This window comes from Odontomachus brunneus, unplaced genomic scaffold, assembly GCF_010583005.1.
Source record: "Odontomachus brunneus isolate Ranch 3 - 2012 unplaced genomic scaffold, Obru_v1 Obru_scaffold_084, whole genome shotgun sequence".
NCBI classification, from domain to species: Eukaryota; Metazoa; Arthropoda; class Insecta; order Hymenoptera; family Formicidae; genus Odontomachus; species Odontomachus brunneus.
Genome location: NW_022639534.1, coordinates 521,817 through 544,388, shown reverse-complemented (window position 1 = coordinate 544,388; position 22,572 = coordinate 521,817). Strand labels below are relative to the sequence as shown.

General features: G+C 32.8%; 1 protein-coding gene across 2 annotated transcripts in view; it reads right to left on the bottom strand.

Moving 5' to 3' along the window:
- LOC116847864 (acetylcholinesterase-like) overlaps positions 1–22,572 on the bottom strand; it is a 523,728-nt gene that overhangs the window by 475,819 nt on the left and 25,337 nt on the right. The window lies entirely within an intron of this gene.

Below are 22,572 nucleotides of genomic sequence, written 5' to 3'. Positions count from 1 at the left end.
AAAGTGAGAGATCTCTTTTTCGTCTCACGGCCTCACGGTCAAGTCCCCGGTCGAGTTGGAAACCTGAAACCTTGGCAGGCATAATTAACGCGATATGCTTTCGACGTAATTAAAATTACGAAATGCGTAAAGAAACTAACTTAAAAGGCGAGGCGAGGGTGCAGCGCGAGAGAGGGTATAATTAAGCGAATAGTGTTCTTTTTCCGGAATATCCGTTATGACCTGCTTAATTATCCGTCGGATGTAGCGGGCTGTGTTACGTATGTGCCGCGAAGTAAAGAGCCGGCAACAAAGAGACACGCTTTCATTCGGCGGCGACCGAATAATTAACAAAACGCAGTATAACGCTAAAAGCGCCCGTCGTCGTCCGCTTCGGTATTTCGTATCGCGCGGAAAACAAAATTACACCGCGGTCGCCGTCGCCGTCGTCGTCGTAATTAACGAAATACTATTATATGGTGCTTCCCCTCGCCGCGAAAAATATACTGTTTAGTAAACACCACGCGCCGTACGCGAGTATTTAATAATGAAACGCGGCGGAAAGAGCTGCAACGCGCGTCCAAAGGTGACTTTCAACAAATCTCCCGATTAAGCTAACCGACGAACAACCGGAATCGTCAACAATTTTTATTAGTGTATAGTTTGTCGCCAAATAATAAATATGGTTAATAAGTAACTTATTGCGTGGGATTTTTGATATGTTTCTTGTGTATTTTCATGCGTAAAATTCGAAAATTAACTCGGAAAATTAATTAAATCTTATACAGTTTCTTTTTTGTGTTTCATCCTATACAGTTTCTTTTTCACCTTAGATTTAATCTCGGATTTATTACTACATATAAAAAAATTTATAAAATAATATATATATATATATATAAAATTTTAGAATTAGATCGAATTGTGAATTACGTGGCAAGTTCCATACACAATACATTAAATCAGATATTTAATATACAGGGTGTCCCAGTTTGATTTCACAATCTCTCGTGAGAGTGTAGAACGGATTGAGATGATCACAAGAGTCCCATACTATTTTGCGATATTCGCGATAACTATCGAGATATTAATTAAAGAAGATTTAAATAAAATAATGACGCTTAATATGGTAAATAAGCTGCAGCGGCGACTTTTGCCGTCGAGGTGCTTTTATTGAATTTTTTACAAAACAATCTTTTTGAAAGCACATAAATAGAGAACTATGGATAATAGAAAACAGGTGTCAACTTTATTTAATTTTGTGTAAAAAAATTCCATACACAAAAGAAATATTGTAAAAACTGAGAAAAAATGTTTGGTATTTGTAACTATTATATAATCACATAAAGAAATAATTATTATAAACATGGCTAAGGAAATAATTTTTTCTATTCAATTCTGCTATAATATTTATGATTATATGTTACTACTATTATTTTCGTGTTAAAACATTCAAAAAATATGGTTGGGGCAAGAAATAACTATAATTTTAGTTAAATCAACCTTTTTTCTCTCAGTGTAATAAAAATTTCAACAAAATTTATGTAATCTTGGATCGAGTATTGCGCTGCGCTGCGATGCAGCGAATGATTTCGATATCGCGCTCGATTAATTAATTAGAGATACTTTTACCCTTCAGCTGGCTCTCACGAAAATCTAATTGGTCTAATTGATTTAAAATAGATTTAAAATAGCTTCCAATCAAATATCTCCGGCTGCACAGGGTGAACTATTTAACGTTCTAAAACAACCGTTGATTATTTTTATATTTGAGGTAAATGTACAAGAGATAAGAAAGATAGAAAATTTCTCGATAGAAAAAAATTACAAAATTATAACCGAAATTATTATATGTTTGATTAAGAATGTTATGTTTAACTGTTTACTACAAAATTAATTTATTTGAATGCTTTTTATAGCGTATATCAAATATATCATCAAACTTATTATTTTTATAATTTATACTAAAATTTCGATTTAGTCCGGCTTTACATAAAACATTGTAAAAAAAAGTAATTTTTAACGTAATTTTTACTATTTGTTCTGTATATAAATAATATAATTTGATTTATGTAATAAAAATTTTTTTTATAAATCAGTCTAAACATAACATTCATAATTGTTGTCTATTTAAATAAAACATACAGGGTGAATTACCTAACATCAGATTCTAAAATATCTCTATTGTTTTTTATAGTAGAAGAATATGTGTGATGAATAAATTATATGTTAGAAAGAATATACATATTGCGATCAGTCAATAGCGCGTTTCAATCACATTTATCTCTTATACATTTACCTCAAATATAAAAATAATCAACGGATGTTTTAGAACGTTAAATGGCTCACCCTATATATGCAGCCGGAGATATTTGATTGGAAGCTATTTTAAATCTATTTTAAATCAATTAAACCAATCAGATTTTCGTGAGAGCCAGCTGAAGGGTAAAAGTATCTCTAATTAATTAATCGAGCGCGGTATCGAAATCATTCGCTGCATCGCAGCGCAGCGCAATACTCGATATCGCGGTGATTCGCAAATGAGGCGAAAAACCGGCGAGTAAGTATCGATAACATCGTATACGGGACTCGGATGAAAGTGCTTTTCAAAGTTGTTGGCAAATTTCGATACGTGTAAACGAGAGATTCCTCTTTAACGTCACCTGCGAATCATGGCAGTCGCGAATTATCTCGAAATCTCACACCCCCGTCTTCACACACACACATACACACACACACACACACGCACACGCGCGTATTGTTAGGGACGCTCGAATCGATCTGCGAAATCTGACTTATGAAACTTTGCCGTGGAGCAACCGATATTATCCGAAGCGCGCAAACGTTAACTCACCACTTTTGATATCCCGGTCACGACATCGTTTAACACCTTCGCATTACCCGCCTACACGTAATTCCCGTGTGTGTGGGTAGGCTAGGGTCGACAGAAGGAAAGAGAGCAAAAAAGAAGAAAGCAACGGCTACACCGCGCCATACACGTGCGTTTATCTCGCTATCTCGTGCACGCCAGAGCACAAGGAGAAGCGCGCGCCAGGCAAGAAAAATATTTTTATTACACCGGTAGCTCAAGAGAGAGAGAGAGAGAGAGAGAGAGAGAGAGAGAGAGAGAGAGAGAGAGAGAGAAGAACGTGCGCACACACACATACACAAACACACACATCCAGCTACCAAGTATGACAACTATTATGCAACGAGAGTCTCGTTAAGACCACACGAAGTATGCCGCTACCATTTTTATCATATCCCGTCGCTTCTGTTTTGCCAACGAATAATTTCACCCCTTTCGCACAGAGGCTCTCCCGCCTTTCATTTTGCACTCGAGAAAATACACTCGGCTGCGCTGCCCTGATATCGATTGATTCTTGAATTATAAAGTACTTCATTATTCCTAGAAGAGTCGAAAAAAAGCGCACGATTGTCGCGGTGGTGCGCGCGTGCGTTCAACGACCGCCACGATAAACACCTAAACGCAGTTGCGGAATATATTGAGACTTAATATCGTGTCACTCACGATACGTAATTTGCATCATGTTCCAGTAAGTCACGACACTTTTGATGGTTTATGTATTTTTCGCGGGAATATATAAACGTGCGTTGTAAAATGTTTGTCTTCGAAACTTTCATAATGAGCAAACGCGCATGCGAGAGGAAAAGAGAGAGCGGGAGAGAGAGAGAGAGAGAGAGAGAGAGAGAGAGAGAGAGAGAAGTTAAGCCGTTAAAACGGGGAAAATTGTGCGGGCTGCGTTTTCAGAATAGAAGGTATTAAAACGAGATTTCCGGTATTTAAGCAAGCGTCTAGCGTCGAAAGGGAGCAATTTTTCCGCTTTAAGGGCTGGAGCAATTGAACATCACTACGGTTTAATAACATCGAATCTCAAATTAGCCGTAACAGTAACGAGGAAAGAGGATCCCCGTCCCCAGTTTCGGGCGTTGTGTTCTGACGCGATGTTTAATCAAAGTAGCGTACGCAAATTAATTTATGCCTACGCACGTCCGCTCTAATCATAGCCTACGCAAATCTAGTATCGAGTGCACATGTGTATGTGTGCGAGCGCAATCGCGCGCCAGATAGCGAGGCGCTCCTGTAACGACTTACTATGACGTATGAACGGTGCATCAGATGATTAAACCGTAAGACTGCTAGGTATATTTGCCGAATGAGAAGGGAGAGAAAGAGAGAAAAGAGACAACAGAAAACAGCCGTCGATCCGGTAATTATGCCTACGAGCGCATCACGTCATAAAAGAGAAAAAGAGAGAAAAGGACAGAGAAAGAGATGGGAAAATGGAGAGAGAGAGAGAGAGAGAGAGATCGCGCGTGCGTTTGCATTGTAGAATGAATAATCGAAGGAATGAATGGTGACGAATTTTCGTGGGAAAGAAATCGCGTGATAAAGCTGATCTCCACTCCGTTAATCATCCGTGTGAATTTATCTCGCTGGAAATTTGCACACGCGCACGCCCGCCCACCTTTCTAAATTTATCATCGACGACTCGATACCTCGAATTGGAAAATTTTATGGAGTTTGTTTATTTGTGCAACCGTCCGATCGTAGCGCATCTGCAACGCGACACGCGATTTGATACGTTGAATGAAAAAAAAATGATGCGGAAATTACAAAAATAACGACAACGATTGGGATTTGCCGCGAGCTCTCATCCGAACGTATTACAGAAAAAGAAGCGTACGCTGCTTGCGACTATAACTGCATGATGAAATGAATTATAGTCGGGAAAATTGTTTTTGTAACGGGAATGTTATTTCACACGGGAAAGATTTTATGGTAAAATTATTACTACTCAGTAAAACATTGTGTGTTAAATTTAACACATTTCACATGTCCAGAACAATTTATTAAAATTCTTGAGTTAACTTAACATGAGACAAATATGTTAAAAAAATAACATAAATATTATATATCAGAAACTAAAATGAAAAGATTAAACAGACATTATATACCAATTTTAAATTAATTTATAATGTCAAATGTAACATAACAAAAATATTATTCTCACAGGGAGAAAAATATACTAATTACAGCTTCTTTTTGCGTTGCTGTAAAAAGTGTTGTCAACGATTTTATTTGAAATATTATAATTATATAATTGATTAAATTGATTCGATTGATACTATATTTTAAAAATTTACTTACCATAGATGGAATGGAACTTGGAGAAACTCTGTCTCTTGAGAGAGTCACTTATCTTACCTACACCACTTCTACTCTGATTGTAGATACACTTTGTATTATATACATAGAGCTCTGAAAATTTTTTCAAAATTTTTTATAAACTTTTTGGTACTTCAAAAAATGCAAGAAAATGCAGTACTAAGATACTAAGCAATACTTAATTAAAAAATTCTGAAAAAATTCTCAGAGCTCTATAAGAAGAAAATAGACAATTTTTATCTCTTGTTATTTTTCAGTAAGTTGATAGAATTTGAATAAAAAATTATTGAAATTAATAAATTTGTAGCTATATCCATAAATATCTTAGAAAATAGAGGTCGTATGAAAAAATTTTTCAAACAAAAGTTGTTTCTTTCTTTACGTAGAATAAAATTCCGTAATAAAAAATAAATATTTCTATTTAAAAAAGCAAAGTTGACCTTGTTCTAACCTTGGGAATGCCTTCCAAAGTCAAATTGATAAGACCAGTAAATAGATCTTTTTAGATCTTACAACTTTTGTCTGAAATATTTCTTTCCAAAATGCTTATTTTTCCAAAAAATTCAGGGGTCCGACACTTTTCGTAATTTTTCAGTAAAATTAATATCTATAATGTATTAATCCATACCGAAGTATAAAATGTGTATTTTAATATTTACATATGTTGAATATCAATGTAACACAAAATATTTAGATAATACAAATATAACATGTTAAATTAACGTTTGGGTATATTAATTACTTAGAATTAAATTAAACTTAGAAAAATATTAATAAGAATCAGTTTTGATATAAACATAATATGTTTTTATCGTATATTTTTATTGAAAATAGAATATTGTAGCTGAGAAATATAATAATATTTATAATAATATTTATAATAATATTTTTTTATATTTGCCTTTTGCTTTTATTTTAATCTATCCGTTTGATGTTTGCTATTTATATTTCAAAAACTAAAGTTTACTATATTTAAACATTTACTGTTCTTATATATAATTCTTATCAAGATAATTTCTACTGATAATCTATTCCTGCATATTAATAGAAGATATAACGAAATTGAAAGTAATGTATGTAAAAAATAAACTGTAATCCCTCCGTGTAATGTTGATAAAAAATTAATAATAGAAACATGCATATAACAACTTTATATACATATTCTTTACTACTGCACATAGAAAAATATTATACTCAGTTCATATACTTTTCTTCTTTTAATAGCTATTTTCAATAAAAAATATTTTCTTAATAGTTTTAAAATATACTTATTACACATTTTAAAGAAAATCTTATATTATCATGTACTCAAAAGAAGAATTTATACTATTTATAGGAATGTATCAGACATGCACACAGTTCCGAAAAGATCCATTCCCCGATTTTCATGAAATTCCATGAAATAGTCCCAAATACTTCCAAATGAACTTATCTAAAAGATTTCTTGGCGCAATTAAAAATGAGATAACGTTAATGAGATAACGTTAATGAGATAACGTTAATGAGATAATGATATCGTACTTACAGTGATATAGGCTGTGTTAGGATCGTGAGTTGAATTAGAGATTAGGTTTTTGTGGAGTGAGGCTTCTACTACGCCTATACGTGTAGAGGAAAGTAGCCAAAAGCGACATAGACTTCCTAAAGCAATATACCTCCATATCTCATATATTAAATGTTGTATTTTATTGAAACTAATATAAACGTAATTCGTTTTATCAGTTAAGTCATGAAAAATTCATATTTGGTATATTTCTTATTCTTTTATATCCTAAATTAGCAAATATCGAGTTTTAGAAATTCGCAAGTTTTATTTCTATGATTTTTATTGATACGAATTACGTAGACTAAATAGCGATAATAATCTTTTTGTTTAATATTAAATTCTTCTACATGCATTTGGCTTTTGTACAAATATTTTTCTAATATTTTTATCATTATTTTTTTACTATTTAACTTGAAAAATTTTATGGGAATGTGTCTTAAAGTGATATATCCCCTACAGAGTATGTGCGATAGGTACGATACTCTGTGTGACTAACATAACTTAATTCTAACCTCCCATTGTGAAGTGACATTTGTTTATTTTAAAGTTTAATTCTGTTTAGTTTAAAAATATAACATAAGTAAAATATGTGAGAAATGAAAAAGATAGAAATGCCAAATATATGTTTTTATTTAATTATATTTCCTTTTTGTAATATTATATTTTAAATAAATAAAAATTATTCAACCATTAAACCATTCAAGCATTAAGGAACTATTTATTATCAAATATTATCATACATGCAACATGTTATATAACTTCCAATAGTTATGTCGCTTTTAGCACCCATTTTCTTGAAACTCCATTTTCGTGCGTTTTACAAAAACATTTTTTGTTTTAAATGTAGAAACAATTTCAGTAAAAATATGATACTATCAGATAGGAGGTACTTCCAACTACATGTATATATATTTACATTTATATTTTGAGCTTTACATTAAGACATAACCTCCAAAAACAAAGTGATATGTCGCTTTTGATGTCTTTACTCTATATACGTTAATGATGATAATTGTTTTTGATCCAAATATGTTAATTGAAATTATTTCAATTTTTTCATACAGATTTTTCTGCAAAACGAGTACATGTCTACTACCCAATTTTGTGTACTTGATCTGCTTAACATATAGAAATAGGCACATTACACATATCCGTCCGTGTGATTATTTAAGGCTGCCTATGAATAATATACATATGACCAATCATTTTATACTACAATCTCAGAGGCAAGATTATTCCACATTCGTGGAGTGCAAGTTTTTTTAAATAACTACGTCTATTATTTTATTATTTTAACGTTAATTTTTAATAGTGCCAAATCACTTCTTAGCGTTTTGTATGCAATTGTTTATTCTACTTAAAAAAAGGAATCTTGTTTTAAGTAAATATGTCATCAGCATCCGCTGTAAATACATATCTTCTGTTATCTTTTACATATTTTTCCCTCAGTGTAGTTAAATACTTCTTATCGCTTTTATGGAATTTTTTCTACTGAGAAGAGTTGGAATAACGAAATGTTTGGATAATTCATAGAGAGTGGTCCGTTAGATGCCCCATTTCTTGTATCATTTATTGATTGAGTGAGTTTCACTATTTACATTTTACGCTCTCTTATTGAATTTTTTCTTTTTTTTTTTTTTTTTAATATTGACCTCTTATTTCCCTCATTCTTTTTAAATTTTCCTATTTCGGCATAGTCAGTCTCGCGATCGTCTTGAGGTATGAGAAGTTTTCCTAAATTTTAGTATTCTGCGTGGATGATTTATAGTCAAATAATTCTTGTTTATTGTTTTATCGGAAATTTTTTCACTGAAGAGGATCGGAATAATGACCGAAACATTTGGATAATTTTTAGAGTGGTTTGTTTCTTGAAATCCTATTTCTTGTTTCATTTATTAATTGAGTAATTTTCGTAATTTATATCTTACATCTACTTTTATCGATTTTTTCGTCTTCTGTTAAGAAATATCGAGTTTTTTGCTGAAACGGGAATTCTTCAATCATTCAACCGGAGATTGCTTATATGAACTTAGATATAAGTTCCATATTAGAAACTATTTCACCGAATTTCAATTCCATTATTTTCGAGACTATATCCGGACATTATAAAACTCTTTTATCGAAATAAAAGTTGAATCGATCGTAAGTAAAATAAATTTTTGTTTTAATTTAATATTATTTATTAAAAATGTGCTAAATTTACTAAGATTCAGAATGTTTTGTTTTTTTTTGTTTTAATAAATTTGATGCTTGTGACGAGTTTATAATATACAAAGAGAAACGTACTTGAAAATTTATTTCTAGTATATAAAATTTATTCATAGAAAAATTAAAATGTACCACAGAAATAAATTTTATATCCCACAAATAAATTTCTAAGTACTTTTTCTTAGTGTACACTGAGAAAAAAAATGCTTAAAAATTTATTTGCAGGATATAAAGTTTATTTCTTAAAAACAAAATTTATTTCTGTGCGAAATAAACTATTGCAGTAAAATAAACTATATCCCAAAAATAAATTTTCAAGTGTTTTCCTGTCAGTGTAAATTTACAAATATATAAACTTGTGAAACACTTGAAATAAGTAGCATTTACCTGAATGTAATGAGTATTTTTCTCGCCAGCAGCATATTTGTTTCGGTTTCACATATATTTTCTAAACATATATAACATTAGATTTCGTTGCCTGATTTGAACCATGTGAATTCTTCTTTGTCTTATTAAAACAAGTCCCTAAAACAAGACAACAAAACAAAGACAAAGAAGAATTGACGCGGCTCAAACCAAGTCTAATAATCAGAGACATCGCCTCAAATATCAAAACATTTGTAACATTCCATAATCATTTGCACATAACGTTTTGGAAACATTTTTAACTATATGTGTTATCTGGGCTATATGCACCTTGTTGTTGAAACTACAAGAGAGACACAAGGCTGACACCGAGAACAACTATAATTTTTCGTGAGATCAACCACTGTTTCTTCTGAATGCATTTTCACAACGTCCATCTCTCACACGTCATGCAGAATCACGTTGGACTTCCGATTGACAGAGTGTTCACGATTAAACAGAGAATCTTCGCGGTTAACGACTTAATCTCAGGCGTGGCAGCCTTTAGGAATCGACGTCGACTTTAAAGCCCATATTTGACTTCCAAATGATGACACACGCCGACCGCCATAACGACATAATGACTTTCGGCACGGAAGCGCATAATTGCACGACGATGTCGATTTATCGCGAATAGAGCTGCGCTCGAAGATAACGTTCGGGAATTAATATTGCTTCGTTGGACGTTCGAAAGCAATTGTAATTATCACAGCGAGACGATAGAATTGAGATTTTTTTGATAACGACGTGAATGTCCGAATCTGCGGAATTTACACGATAAAAACCGGATAACGACACGAGCACATAAAATGGATTAAAAGATTGGAACTCGGAGGCGTGTCGTGCTTTTTTATAAATGTAATAAAAACGTCGCGCGTGTACGATGACTCCTATGATTTACGAGATATACTGTTCGCCGAGACGCGCGTGCAAAATCGAAGACGCGAAAATAATTTACTCGATGCGTGCGTAATTTTATTCAGCCCATAAAACTTCAGGGGGTCGAACATATGTCGCAAAGTCCTCATATTTTTCAAACAGAAAAGGTTACACAAACTCTAATGATCATAAAAACATCAAAATATACGGAAGAGTTTAATAAAAGTCAAAACACTGTATTTGGTAATATATTTGGATATAATATTATTCACAAAAGTACACTGTAAATTTATTACACGTAGTAAGGAAAAGCAAGCAAAAATCAATAATAAAGATCAATATTGAAAATAATAAAAGCCAATAATAAAAATCAGTAGCTTTGAAGATTCCGCTTATACACTGAGAGAAATTTAAACAAACGGATATTTCCGATCAAAGCAGATGAATTTTTATATTCGATCAGGATATTTTATTAAATTTAATTGTATACTTCCGCGATCATAATGGTATTTCATCAGATAAACCGTTCGAAAAATTATGAACCGATATTTGTCAACAGATGTTTTCTGATCGGATAAGAAAATACATCGGTATTTTGGTCGGAAATATTTGTTTGTTAATCTCTTATTTCCTATCAAATATAATAATTTCTCTCAGTGTACGATCACAGAATCTCTTTTTTAACAAAAAAAACTTGCTTTCTCAATAGGAGACGAAAAAAGTCGATGAAAGTGGATGCAAGATGTAAATAGCGAATGTCACTTAATCGATAAATGAAAAAGAAATAGGGTTTCAAGCAAAACACTCTAAGAATTATCCAACGTTTTGGTCGTTATTCCGATCCTTTTCAGTGGAAGAATTTTCAAGAAGACGATAGACAAGAATTATTTGACTATAGATCCACCCGTGTGGAATACTGAAATCAGGACATCTTATACTTCAAGACGAGCGCAAGACTGACTATGCCGAAATGAGAGAATTTAAAATGAATAGGAGAAATAAAAAGTCAATATTTCTTAACAAGAGAAGGGAGAAGTTAATAAGATCCGGCGCAAAATGTAGATAGTGAAACTCACTCAATCATTAAATGATACAAGAAATGGGACATCTAACGAATCATTCTCTATGAATTATCCAAACGTTTAGGTCGTTATTCCGATCTTTTTCAGTAGAAAAAATTCCATAAAAATAATAAGAATTATTTAATTATACTCAGAAAAAAATGTATAAAAATAACAAATAATGAAATGAAAAACAACAAAAAATATCTGTACTCACACTGGATATTAATGACATTTACTAAATCAACATTTTTTCTTTTAAATAGAATTAACAATTGCTTTCACGAAAAGCTACAGTTTTAAACAAAATACTTTCTTACACTTGAACAAAATTTTCTCTTAGTAAAGAAGTATAAACATTAGTGCAAGTAAATATTTTATTAGTATTCACCGAATAAATAAATTTAATTTTTTTTAAATTATTCATTGAATTTTAATGGATATTTTATATATACGGGTTACTGGAGTTTTTATTGCCTTACATGGAGAGCATTTTTTAGTAAAAATTACTATAGAATTTTATAAGTGAGGAATAAATCGATATTCCGCAGTAATAGGCTATCCTTTCACTACATATGTACTTTTCATATTTTAGGAACTGAAATGTGCTATTATATAAAAAAAGAATTACTTTTTAGCAAAATTTGTAACACGAAGAAAAAAGTTTAATTGTATTAATGTGAAGTTATAGGTTCTAATAAACCGACTAACGCGTTTTGGTTGAAGAAAATTTCTAATTTCTAAAATCAAATTTGAATCATAAAAACCGCCGAAATTCTGGGTTCAAAACGCATTAATATGTTCATTAAAACCAAACTTCACTTTAGTACAACCAAATTTTTTTTCTCCGTGGATTTTTCTAACAAAGTTTATTACCCGAGCAAAAATTGAATCTAGTGATTGTCTAGTAATGACACAGAAAAGTTGGGTCTTACATCGCTACTAGCTAGGAATGTAACGCTCACTTTTGCTAGTGGCTGTTTCAGAAAAATTATCTAGTAGCTAGATACAAAAAATTAACTTATAACTATAATTAGTATAGTTACTAGACAGTTCTGATATTCAATTTCTATTCAGGATTTACCGATGATTTTTTATCTCGTGACTGTGTAATCTTTTTCATCTAGCCACTATTTATGTAATTGGTATAATTACTAGATAGTCCTGACATTCAAAAGACTGAGTAAGAATATTTAATCAGTCACGAACTAGTGACTGGCTAGAAAACTTGCCTAGTCATTACTATCTAGCTACTAGTCTTAAAATCTGTTCTACTAGATACATTTTTGCTCGGGTACACTTAGAAGATAAATATCTAAGAAAAAAAAATATTTATTTAGTGAGCAGTAATATAATATATTTGCTTATATTCTTTAATATAAAATATTGTTCAAATAAGAAAAACACATTTTCTTGAAACTTTAACTTCGCATTAAATCAATTGTTTATTCTATTTAAATGAAAGAATTTAGACCTAAGTAAATATGTTATTATTACCCATCGAATATCTTATATTACATAAATAAATATCTTATATTATATAAATAAATATCTTATATTACATAAATAAATATCTTATATTATATAAATAAATATCTTATATTACATAAATAAATATAAATATATATATATATATATATATATTTAAATATAAAAAAATATCTTTATATAATATAAATAATATTTTTTATCTTTGGTTAGTTTTTCTCTCCTTATATTCCTTAACAAAATACATAGTTTATTTTTGCGCTATTAGAAACACAATAAAATTGAAAAAAATTTGCATGAAAAAAAAATCATGATATTCTCTCCATATGGAAGGACCTCATATCTCAAGATCGACACAGGGCTGATCATGTTGAAATGGGAGAATTTAAAGAATAAAGGAAACAAAAATTCAATGTTTCTCATATTTCCTTCCTTCCCGCATTTCACAGTCGACATATAGGACTCTCATGGCGCAATACAAATGCGTCAAGATCCACTTAAAACGATTTCCGCACACAGCTTAATAATATTACGGCAAACGTCTTCCCGCGCGCGGCCGTGATCGCGAAAACGCTAAAGCGAAGGAGGATGGAATTATTTCGCGTAATTAATAGAATCGGGGATGAACGGCGTATTTGGTGAGTTACTCTCGCACAGTTAAAAAATTAAAAATAACGTAGGCGAAGCGGCCGCCGCCCCAGTGAATATCGTAAATCAATTAACTCGACCTTAACCCAGTGATAAAACGCAGCATTTCGAACCCCTTTACAGTTGTGTCTATGCTTTAAAGCGGAACGTACGAGTGAAAATGCTCGATAAACGATGCAACCTACACGCGCCTGCATCCGCAACACACACACACACACACACACACACATGCACGCGCTCATCGTTACCCGCGTATGCATCGGCGCGAATCTGACTATCGACCTCGGTATTATCGAGTAATGTCGATCATTACATGACGCGCTCCGCACAGTTCCCTCGAATTTGAATCGCACGATGTAACGCACTTTTGTGAAATTCGCGTTACGCCCGCGCGCTTTTTTCCCTTAAATAATGTCGGGCGTAATGATTACGCAATTCGTCGATGGATTTCGCTAACGGGACACAGGTTCGTTAATCCATTCGATGAATACAATACAATGCGCGCGCTATCCGATAACCGGGACGATTTCTTCGTTTACGATATTGTCGAGACGTTAATGCAGCTGGAAATTGCGAGCGATTAAAACGAATTGGAAAATAATGTGTCGCGACAGTCGCGGATAATACCGATCGACAAATTTCACAATCCGTATGTCTCTTGAATTGCGATTTCTTTTCTTTTATGTTTTTGCATCGAAATGGCGTGACAGTGAGAAAGATTATTTAATTAAGAAAATATAGTCTGTATTTCTCTCTCAGTTCTCGTAAATGTAAGGTATGGAGATAAAACAATAGGATAAATTATTTGCTGTACTGAGAGAAAAAATAGCTGGAATAACTATGATCTCACTATATTTTATAGTTCGTTTTGACCTCAAACATATATTTATTATTATTATTATTATTTATCTAAACATGAAGATATAGCAGAATGAACACAGATTTATAATCACCATCTTATTACTCTATGTGTATAGTAAAACACGCTTTGGAAATATAGTTACATGTACCTATATTGGCCAAATATTCCAACTGTATTGACTGTATAAAATAGTTAATTTCTCTTACCATTCAATATTTGCTACCTTACTATATTTTTTACTTCAAATAATTATAATTCCTGGTAAAAGTTTTACATGGGTTAGTTATACTATGCTTATATTGTAAATATTACAAACATTATGGTGACATTTACTGTAAAAATGATATTCCTAATTATAATCTTTTTACTATGCCATTATAGTTCCAAATTTTCATACATTTTTCTCTCAGTGTACAATCTTTTTATTTTCATGTTTCATTATCACGAAAATTACGATTCCTTTTACTGTTGCAATATATCTAGTTACATCCCAGCAAACACCAAGCAACAGTTATATAACTGTTATAACTTCTTACTCTCAACAATATAACTGTTATATAACGCGTATGTTGTATATAACAATTATACTGTTGAGTGAGAGATTATAACTAACATTTATATAACTGTTACTTGATGTTTATTGGGATGTATCTAATTTCGGTATTTATTACTTTTTGTGTGTCTATTTGTAACTAAAATTCATTCTTTGTAGCTGGACTAGTGCATACTTTCGTAACTTGAAAAGAAAGGTACATATACGTGATTTGGTGTAAAAAAGAGAGAAAAAGAATTAGTGCAAGTTAGTGCAGTCAGTGTAGCCAGACTACAAGAAACAAACCACTAGTTACTAGTTTTTCAGTAACTGCGATTGCAACAAGGTCTGTTTTGTCTCGAGAGTCTGTATCTAAAATCTCATTTCAGTTAAAGATATAATTTTAATGAGTCTACAATATATAATGTGAATTTCACTTACGTTAAAACTTATCCAAACTAGATGTGTTGCAACCTTTTAAGTCCTATCCAAACAAACTTGTCTAATGCAAATGTAAAATCTTCTATTTTGATAACAAACAAGCATCACGATGGAATTCGTCCTCACTGATTAGAATAGCAACGGAGTTTGCATTTTTTCCGGCACGCGCGGTATTCTACTTATGTGCCAGTTAAAGTGCGCTAAGCATAAAATGTAATTAATTAATAACTTGTTCATTATTGCTTGTATTAAAAAATAATAAAGGACTTTTCGTCTCGTTTGATGTTTACTATTTTAATACTTTTCCAATATTTAACGGTTAGTAGGACATTCTGTATATGGCTTTTTATATAAAAAATAACTTGCCCAATCTATCAAAATTCTATTAAAATGAATAAATAATAAAAAGGTTTGCGCTGAATAAAATGCAAAAAGACACAAATTCTCTTATAGTATTCTTTTATAGTTTGACATATTACCTAGTAATGCTATTATATTTGTTATTTATGTAATTATAATTTTCTTTTTTTTATTTACAAATTGCAGTAAAATATATTTCTATAAAAGAATTCATTTTTCTATTCAGAATTCTATAAAACATTTTGTTGTCTTTATTTAACACATTTTTTAAAAGTATTTACAGTATATCTAAGTACATTCTCATATGTTTTTATATGTAATTTTATATGTAGTTATTGAAATTTATATCTATATTTGTCTCTTTATATAGTTATATTTTTCTTTTATATATATATGTGTGTGTGTGTGTGTGTGTGTGTGTGTGTGTGTGTGTGTGTGTGTGTGTGTGTGTGTGTGTGTGTGTGTGTGTGTGTGTGTGTGTGATAAAAACATAATAAAATTAAAAAGAATTTACATAAAAATAGAAACATAATAAAATTGAAAAGAATTTACATAAAGGAAAAGGACTATAATATTTTATCCGTATAAAGTTAAAATGAACACATATATATTTGTTGAAATAACTAGGTATAGTAAAAAAGATATAATATATATATATATATTATATCTTTTTACTATACCTAGTTATTTCAACAAATATATATGTGTTCATTTTAACTTCATACGGAGAAAATATTATAGTCCTTTTCCTTTATGTAAATTCTTTTCAATTTTATTATGTTTCTAATACTGTGAATAGACTGTAGATAAAATTCATACTAAGAAACATAGTAAACTTCGCTAGAAACATAAATTTTTTAATAGCGCATTTTATTTTCTAAAATATAAATAGTGCATATAACATGTGAAAGGATAATCAATTATTGCAGAAAGTTTCATTTCTCGGATACAAAATTCTATTGTAATTCTTATTATAAAATTCTCTTCTTATAAATTGCCAATGTTAATTGTGGTAGCTTACTGGCAATACTAGCTAGTCTTTTATTGCTAACGTAGAGTCATTTTGGCTCCCTTAATTATTTGTTCATTTGTAACCTGCCTTAACGTTTTGAATAATTTATTTACAAAGAAAAGTAATACCAATTATATTCACGTTTTTCTTGACTCAAGAAGCATTAAAGCATAATGGATAATCGATGTGCACCGTCGTGAATTGAAATGGAACATTATTTGCAGACATTATCGATTATTGTTAAGGGTGAAGCTCGGTGTGCGTTATTGCATGTTAAGAGCGCAATCAAGAGAGTTAGAGATACTTTTAATTAAAAACAAAAAGAAGAAGTACACGAGATCGTATAAACCGCATGAAAGCGACGGAACGACGTGCGTGAACTGTAATAAGGGGCAATAAAATAATATACATATTGACATTGTAAAGCTATGCAAATTATCCACGAGCGTTGCTGGCGCCGGTAAAAGAGGACGACGGGGAAAGGTGGATGCACCTTCCTCTCAATAATTGTGCATACATATGCATAAGGCGCATACGTATTTCCATGTAGAACCCTTATAACTGGCGCATACGTTCGCAATCATAATCCAAACAAGTGCTCCGTCGTTTCCATCGTGGGAATTCATATTAAAACACGGCGCGCAATTAAATTGTCCGAAAACTAATTATTCCGCTGTAATTATTAATGATGTTATTATTAATAAACACACTTGTTTTCGGAAATATAAACGAGGGAATAGAAATACATAGGCTTGTTTCCCAGCGAAAAGACTCCGAAAAGCACTTCGTATCGGAGTCCATACGCATAACAACCATAACGAGAGAACGAGAGAACAAGAGCGAGAGCAAGAGCAAGAACGAGAGAGAGAGAGAGAGAGAGAGAGAGAGAGAGAGCACGGAGGCAGGGAGAGAGAGCAAAGAGAGACTTGCAGCGAGCATAAACTGAAACAGTTTTACATGTGAGCACTAAAGTGCAGCGCATAAATCCAAGAGCTATCGCGCTATATATGTAAACGTCACTATACTTAGGTGCACGCACTGCGCCAAAGTACAACCGCGAGTCGTAAGTGCCACGTGACATGTAAATCGTTGTAAGTGGAACGGAGAAAGAGAGAAAGAGTGAGAAAGAGAAAATGAGAGACAGAGACAGAGAGAGAGAGGAGAGCCATTTCAGTTAACAAGAATAATGTCTCCCTGTAACGGATGCCGGGCTTATGTTGTCGGATGCAATTATGAAATTAACAATCGACTCTCGTCGTAAACTACGGGTTCGCGTCGCCGCCTGGGCTTGGTGTTCCCTCCCCCTTTTCCTGCCCCTCTCTCTCTCTCTCTCTTTTTCCTCTGTGTCTCTCTCGCTCTCTTCCTCTCTCTTTGTTTCTCCGATCCATCGACGATAAAACGCGCGACACGGCGCGATAACGTTCCGTTGTCATGAGACTGGCAAATTGCAGGCGCAATAGGAGAACTCTGGATGATACTCGACGTTCGTCATTTCGCTTCGTCAATCGCGCGTGTCGCAAAGGATCCTTCAGTCACCATGGATGTCGAATCATCGGGATGGATGCTAATCAAGAGTGAAAAGTACGAGATATACACGGCGCGGTGGTATTTTTGGTCTCGTGCCGGTGACATTTATCGGTGTCTCAATTAACGAAAAACGTCGCTCGATAAAACGGCATCGGTCGCTCGCAGTTGTGAGGGGCAGGCGGAGGTAATTTTGTATCCTGCAATTATCCGAGATAGGATCGCGCCGATTCGCCGTTCTCGTGATCGTGCTCGCTGACGTTTCTCGATAATTGAATTAAAGTATCGCTACACGCAATTTTAACACGGAGCAGTCCAATTATTACGCGTCCGCTCTTTCGAATGGCGAGAATCCGTCGGACATTACCGAGCCGTGAGTATTAACGCATTGTTTGCGTTTCGCTGGACTTTGAATATCGCTTGTTCCTTTGCGAGTCGCAATCACATACTGCAATACTTGAAATTTTGTATATTAGGACCTTAACTTAGTTTCCGCCCGCAAATGTTAGATGGCAATGCAAACAGTTCTAGTAGTCATTACTAACGAAACAGGTAGTTTGTGATTAATTTCGACATTTCTCGATAACATTCAGTCAGCATACACAATTATTTTCCTAAACAACAATTTCTTTTGCTTTGTGAAAAATGGAACGCGATAAAGTGTTTTTTCGACATGTGCTTTTGCACTATTTTGATTTGAAAAAAAGTGTAGCAGAAGTTCATCGATTACTTGAAGAAGGTTATGGTGATCGAGCTCCATCACATACAACATGTAAAGAGTGGTATAGACGATTCAAAAGTAATGATTTTGATGTCAATGACAAACCACGCTCAGGACAGCCAAAAAAATTCCAAGACGATGAATTGCTAGCATTATTGCATGAAAACTCGGCTCGAACGTTACAAGAACTTGGAAACGAGCTAGGAGTTACTGAAGCAGCTGTTTCCAAACGTTTACACGCCATGGGAAAGATCCAAAAGGAAGGAAGATGGGTACCACATGAATTGTCTGAAAGTGCCATTCACAACCGTTTCAATATCACGGTTTCGTTGCTTGCCAGGCAAAAAAAGAAGAGTTTTCTGTGGCGTATTGTGACTGGCGATGAAAAGTGGATCTACTACGACAATCCCAAACGCAAAAAATCATGGGTAGACCCAGGACAACCATCAACATCGCAGCCAAAACGGAACATCCACGGTCATAAGGTAATGCTTTGCATTTGGTGGGATCAGCAAGGAGTGCTGTACTACGAACTGCTGAAACCAAACGAAACTGTTACTGCCGATGTCTACAAATGTCAATTGAACAAATTGAATGATGAGCTGTTGCGAAAAAGACCAGCAATAGCGAGTAACAGGCGCAAAGTTATTCTCTTACACGATAACGCTCGGCCACACACTGGAAAAACCGTCAAAGAAACACTGACGCAGCTCGAATGGGAAACTCTTCCTCACCCAGCGTACTCACCAGACATAGCGCCTTCTGATTACCACTTGTTCAGATCGATGCAGCACGGCTTGAGTGGTACACGCTTCCGAAATGTTGAAGAAGTGCGAGAATGGGTGGACGAATGGATTGCTTCGAAACAAACATCGTTTTATCGAGATGGTATCGCCCAGTTGCCAGAAAGATGGCAAAAAGTTGTAGAAAGTGATGGAAAATACTTTCATTGAAATAATTTAAATAAATTTTTTACAATAAATGCTTTTTCTCAGTATTTTTTGGGCGGAAACTAAGTTAAGGTCCTAATAATTGCGTAATTTGTGGATTTTGTACCATGAAATCTCAAAAGAAGGCTAACATCTCTCTCTGGATGACAAGTCAATCGCTACATATGTAATGCAATCACGAATATTCAATCGATTGGTACAATCAATTATTCATCAGTATATAATCAACCAAATCAAAGTTTAATTAATAATTAGCTTCATTAATCGATTAAGCTATTAAGTGATTTGTCGATTATCTTAATCACCTCATATTTTAATCAATTAATGTCGGACACTGTAGTAAAATCTATCTTGCTAAAAAATATAGCAAATTTCGCTAAGAACATGGTAAATTTTTTAATAGCACATTTCAGCTTTTAAAATATAAATGGCACGTATAAAATGAAAGGATAATCAATTTCTGTAGAATGTTGTTCTGTTTCTCGATTACAAATTTTTATAGTAATTTTTACTATAAGATTTTCTTCGTGTATCTAATAACATAATGTGTCTAATAATATAATTTACAAGACTTGTAATATACAACTGGTATGTATTCATACTGAACATAAAATGTATATATGGCAGCAATATATGTATAAATAGTTTGATCAGATATATTTTGGAATCTGAAGGAATTTGTTGTATCAAGAACTTATTATAAAACAAATAGATTATCCTAATAGTGTAATTGTTGTACAATATGTCATATGTACAATTGTCATATTTCAATTTATCTAAACACTTTGGCAGCCGCTGTCATACTAGCTGATTTTATTTTAGCAGCAACTATCGTCTTATAAAGAAACACTTCTCTATAACTATGACATATAATTGTAATATTGTAATACAATAATAACAGTTTACAATTCTCGATAGTAATTTCCGATAATTACAGTTTACAGTTCTTGATAATAATTTTCGACAATAACAATTCATAACTGTAACATTATGCACGTAAAAGAAATACAATTGCATTAATAGAATTGATCAATAACACTGCAATCAGCAACACAGAAGTAAATCTTCTTGATTGAATAACAATTTTATTGAAATTGATATTCGAATTATCAAAAGAATGTGTGATTTTGTGCTACTGAATCAAGAAATTCTGTTTTGAATCACATCTTAATGTTATAATGTTATATGTAATAAATATTATACTAAAAGCATTATTAGTGTATTTATTAACTACTTATTATTTACTTCAACTACGAGGCTATTCATCAGCAACATTTTTTCTACATAGAGTTATATAAAGTGCTATATAAAGTTATTTGTATTGATTTAAGTAGAAAAAGAATGATGGTCTCTTTAGATAGTACGTAAGCGAGCTCTCAAAATCTGTTAGCGGCAGTCGAAAATTTTTCCGAAATAACTGCGGTCGTCAAAGCGTTAAAGCGATGAAAGCAGTTAATGAATATACTAATAAGCAGTTAATTAATACACCAGTAATGCTTTTAGTATAATATTCATTAACACATTATCCTTTACGAAGTGCTGCAAAATTGAATTTGCAAGTGTACCGCGTTTTAGCCCCGTGAAAAGTGTGTCAACATTTTTGGCTCTGAACGTTTCAAAAACTGAAAAACGTCGATTCATATCCCCGGTCTACACAATGCTAAAAGAATCGTTTGCTCTTATTAATTGATTATACGAAACGGTTTTATCGCGAATCTCTCAGCGAGCAGATATTGTTCTGACTGTAACCCTGGCTAAAACAGGCCATCCCCTGATTTAAGTTCGACGTGGAATAAAGCGAAGAAGCAGACGTAGGCGGGGCGGACGTGGCTTAATTGACCCGATCCGTTCGAGCGTGAAACAGCTATTAATGATCCCTTCATCACCTTCGGCAGAGGGATATCGCCACACGTATCAAAGATCAAAGAGCGGACAATCTGTGGTCTCAATTGGACGGCAGTTCAATCTCAAAAGTCCACAAAGCGGTCTCCCTGACAGAAATCTCGATGTTGGCAGCGAATCACTCGATAATCCGAGAAAAATGTATTCTATATAATTATATGTGAATTTTGTATATGTATAATATAGACAGACAGTGTCTACATGGAGAAAAATAATTGCTCCTTTAGCAAAATCGTCGTTGCTACTGCATATTCGTAGTGACATCAAAAAAATTTAGTTGACGTAACTAATTTTATAAATTATTCGTTATCAGAGCAGAAGTAGTTTTGTTGCCAGGATAAAAAAATTTGTTGAGTAAATTTGTTCTAAGAATCACGTTAATTTGCTATTGAAGCAAAATAATATATTCTTAGCAAATTTATTTGCTATCGGAGCAAAACTGCAACTGCTTATATAAATCCATCATGGTTCTTATAGCAAAATAATTTGTAGATTCAGCAAATTATATCCAGCAAATAGTGATTAGTACTCTTAGCAAATCGTTTTGCTGTCCATATAATAACGAAAAGATTTTGCTAGAATCCATATAATAACAAAATATAAATATAATAACAAAAAATTTGCTGGGTCAGCAAATTATTTTTCTCCGTGTAACATTAAATCCTATATTTCATCCTATATATACATATAAATTAGATGTTAAATTAAACACAAAATTCCGTTACAATTTTGCAATAGACAGTCATATAAAATTTTGTCTTATTAATTAAAGAAGATTAACGAATCATCATGTGTGATACGTCAGATGAATGGTAATAATGACACCATTTGCCGTCATATGTTTATATACTGTAAAAACTGATAAA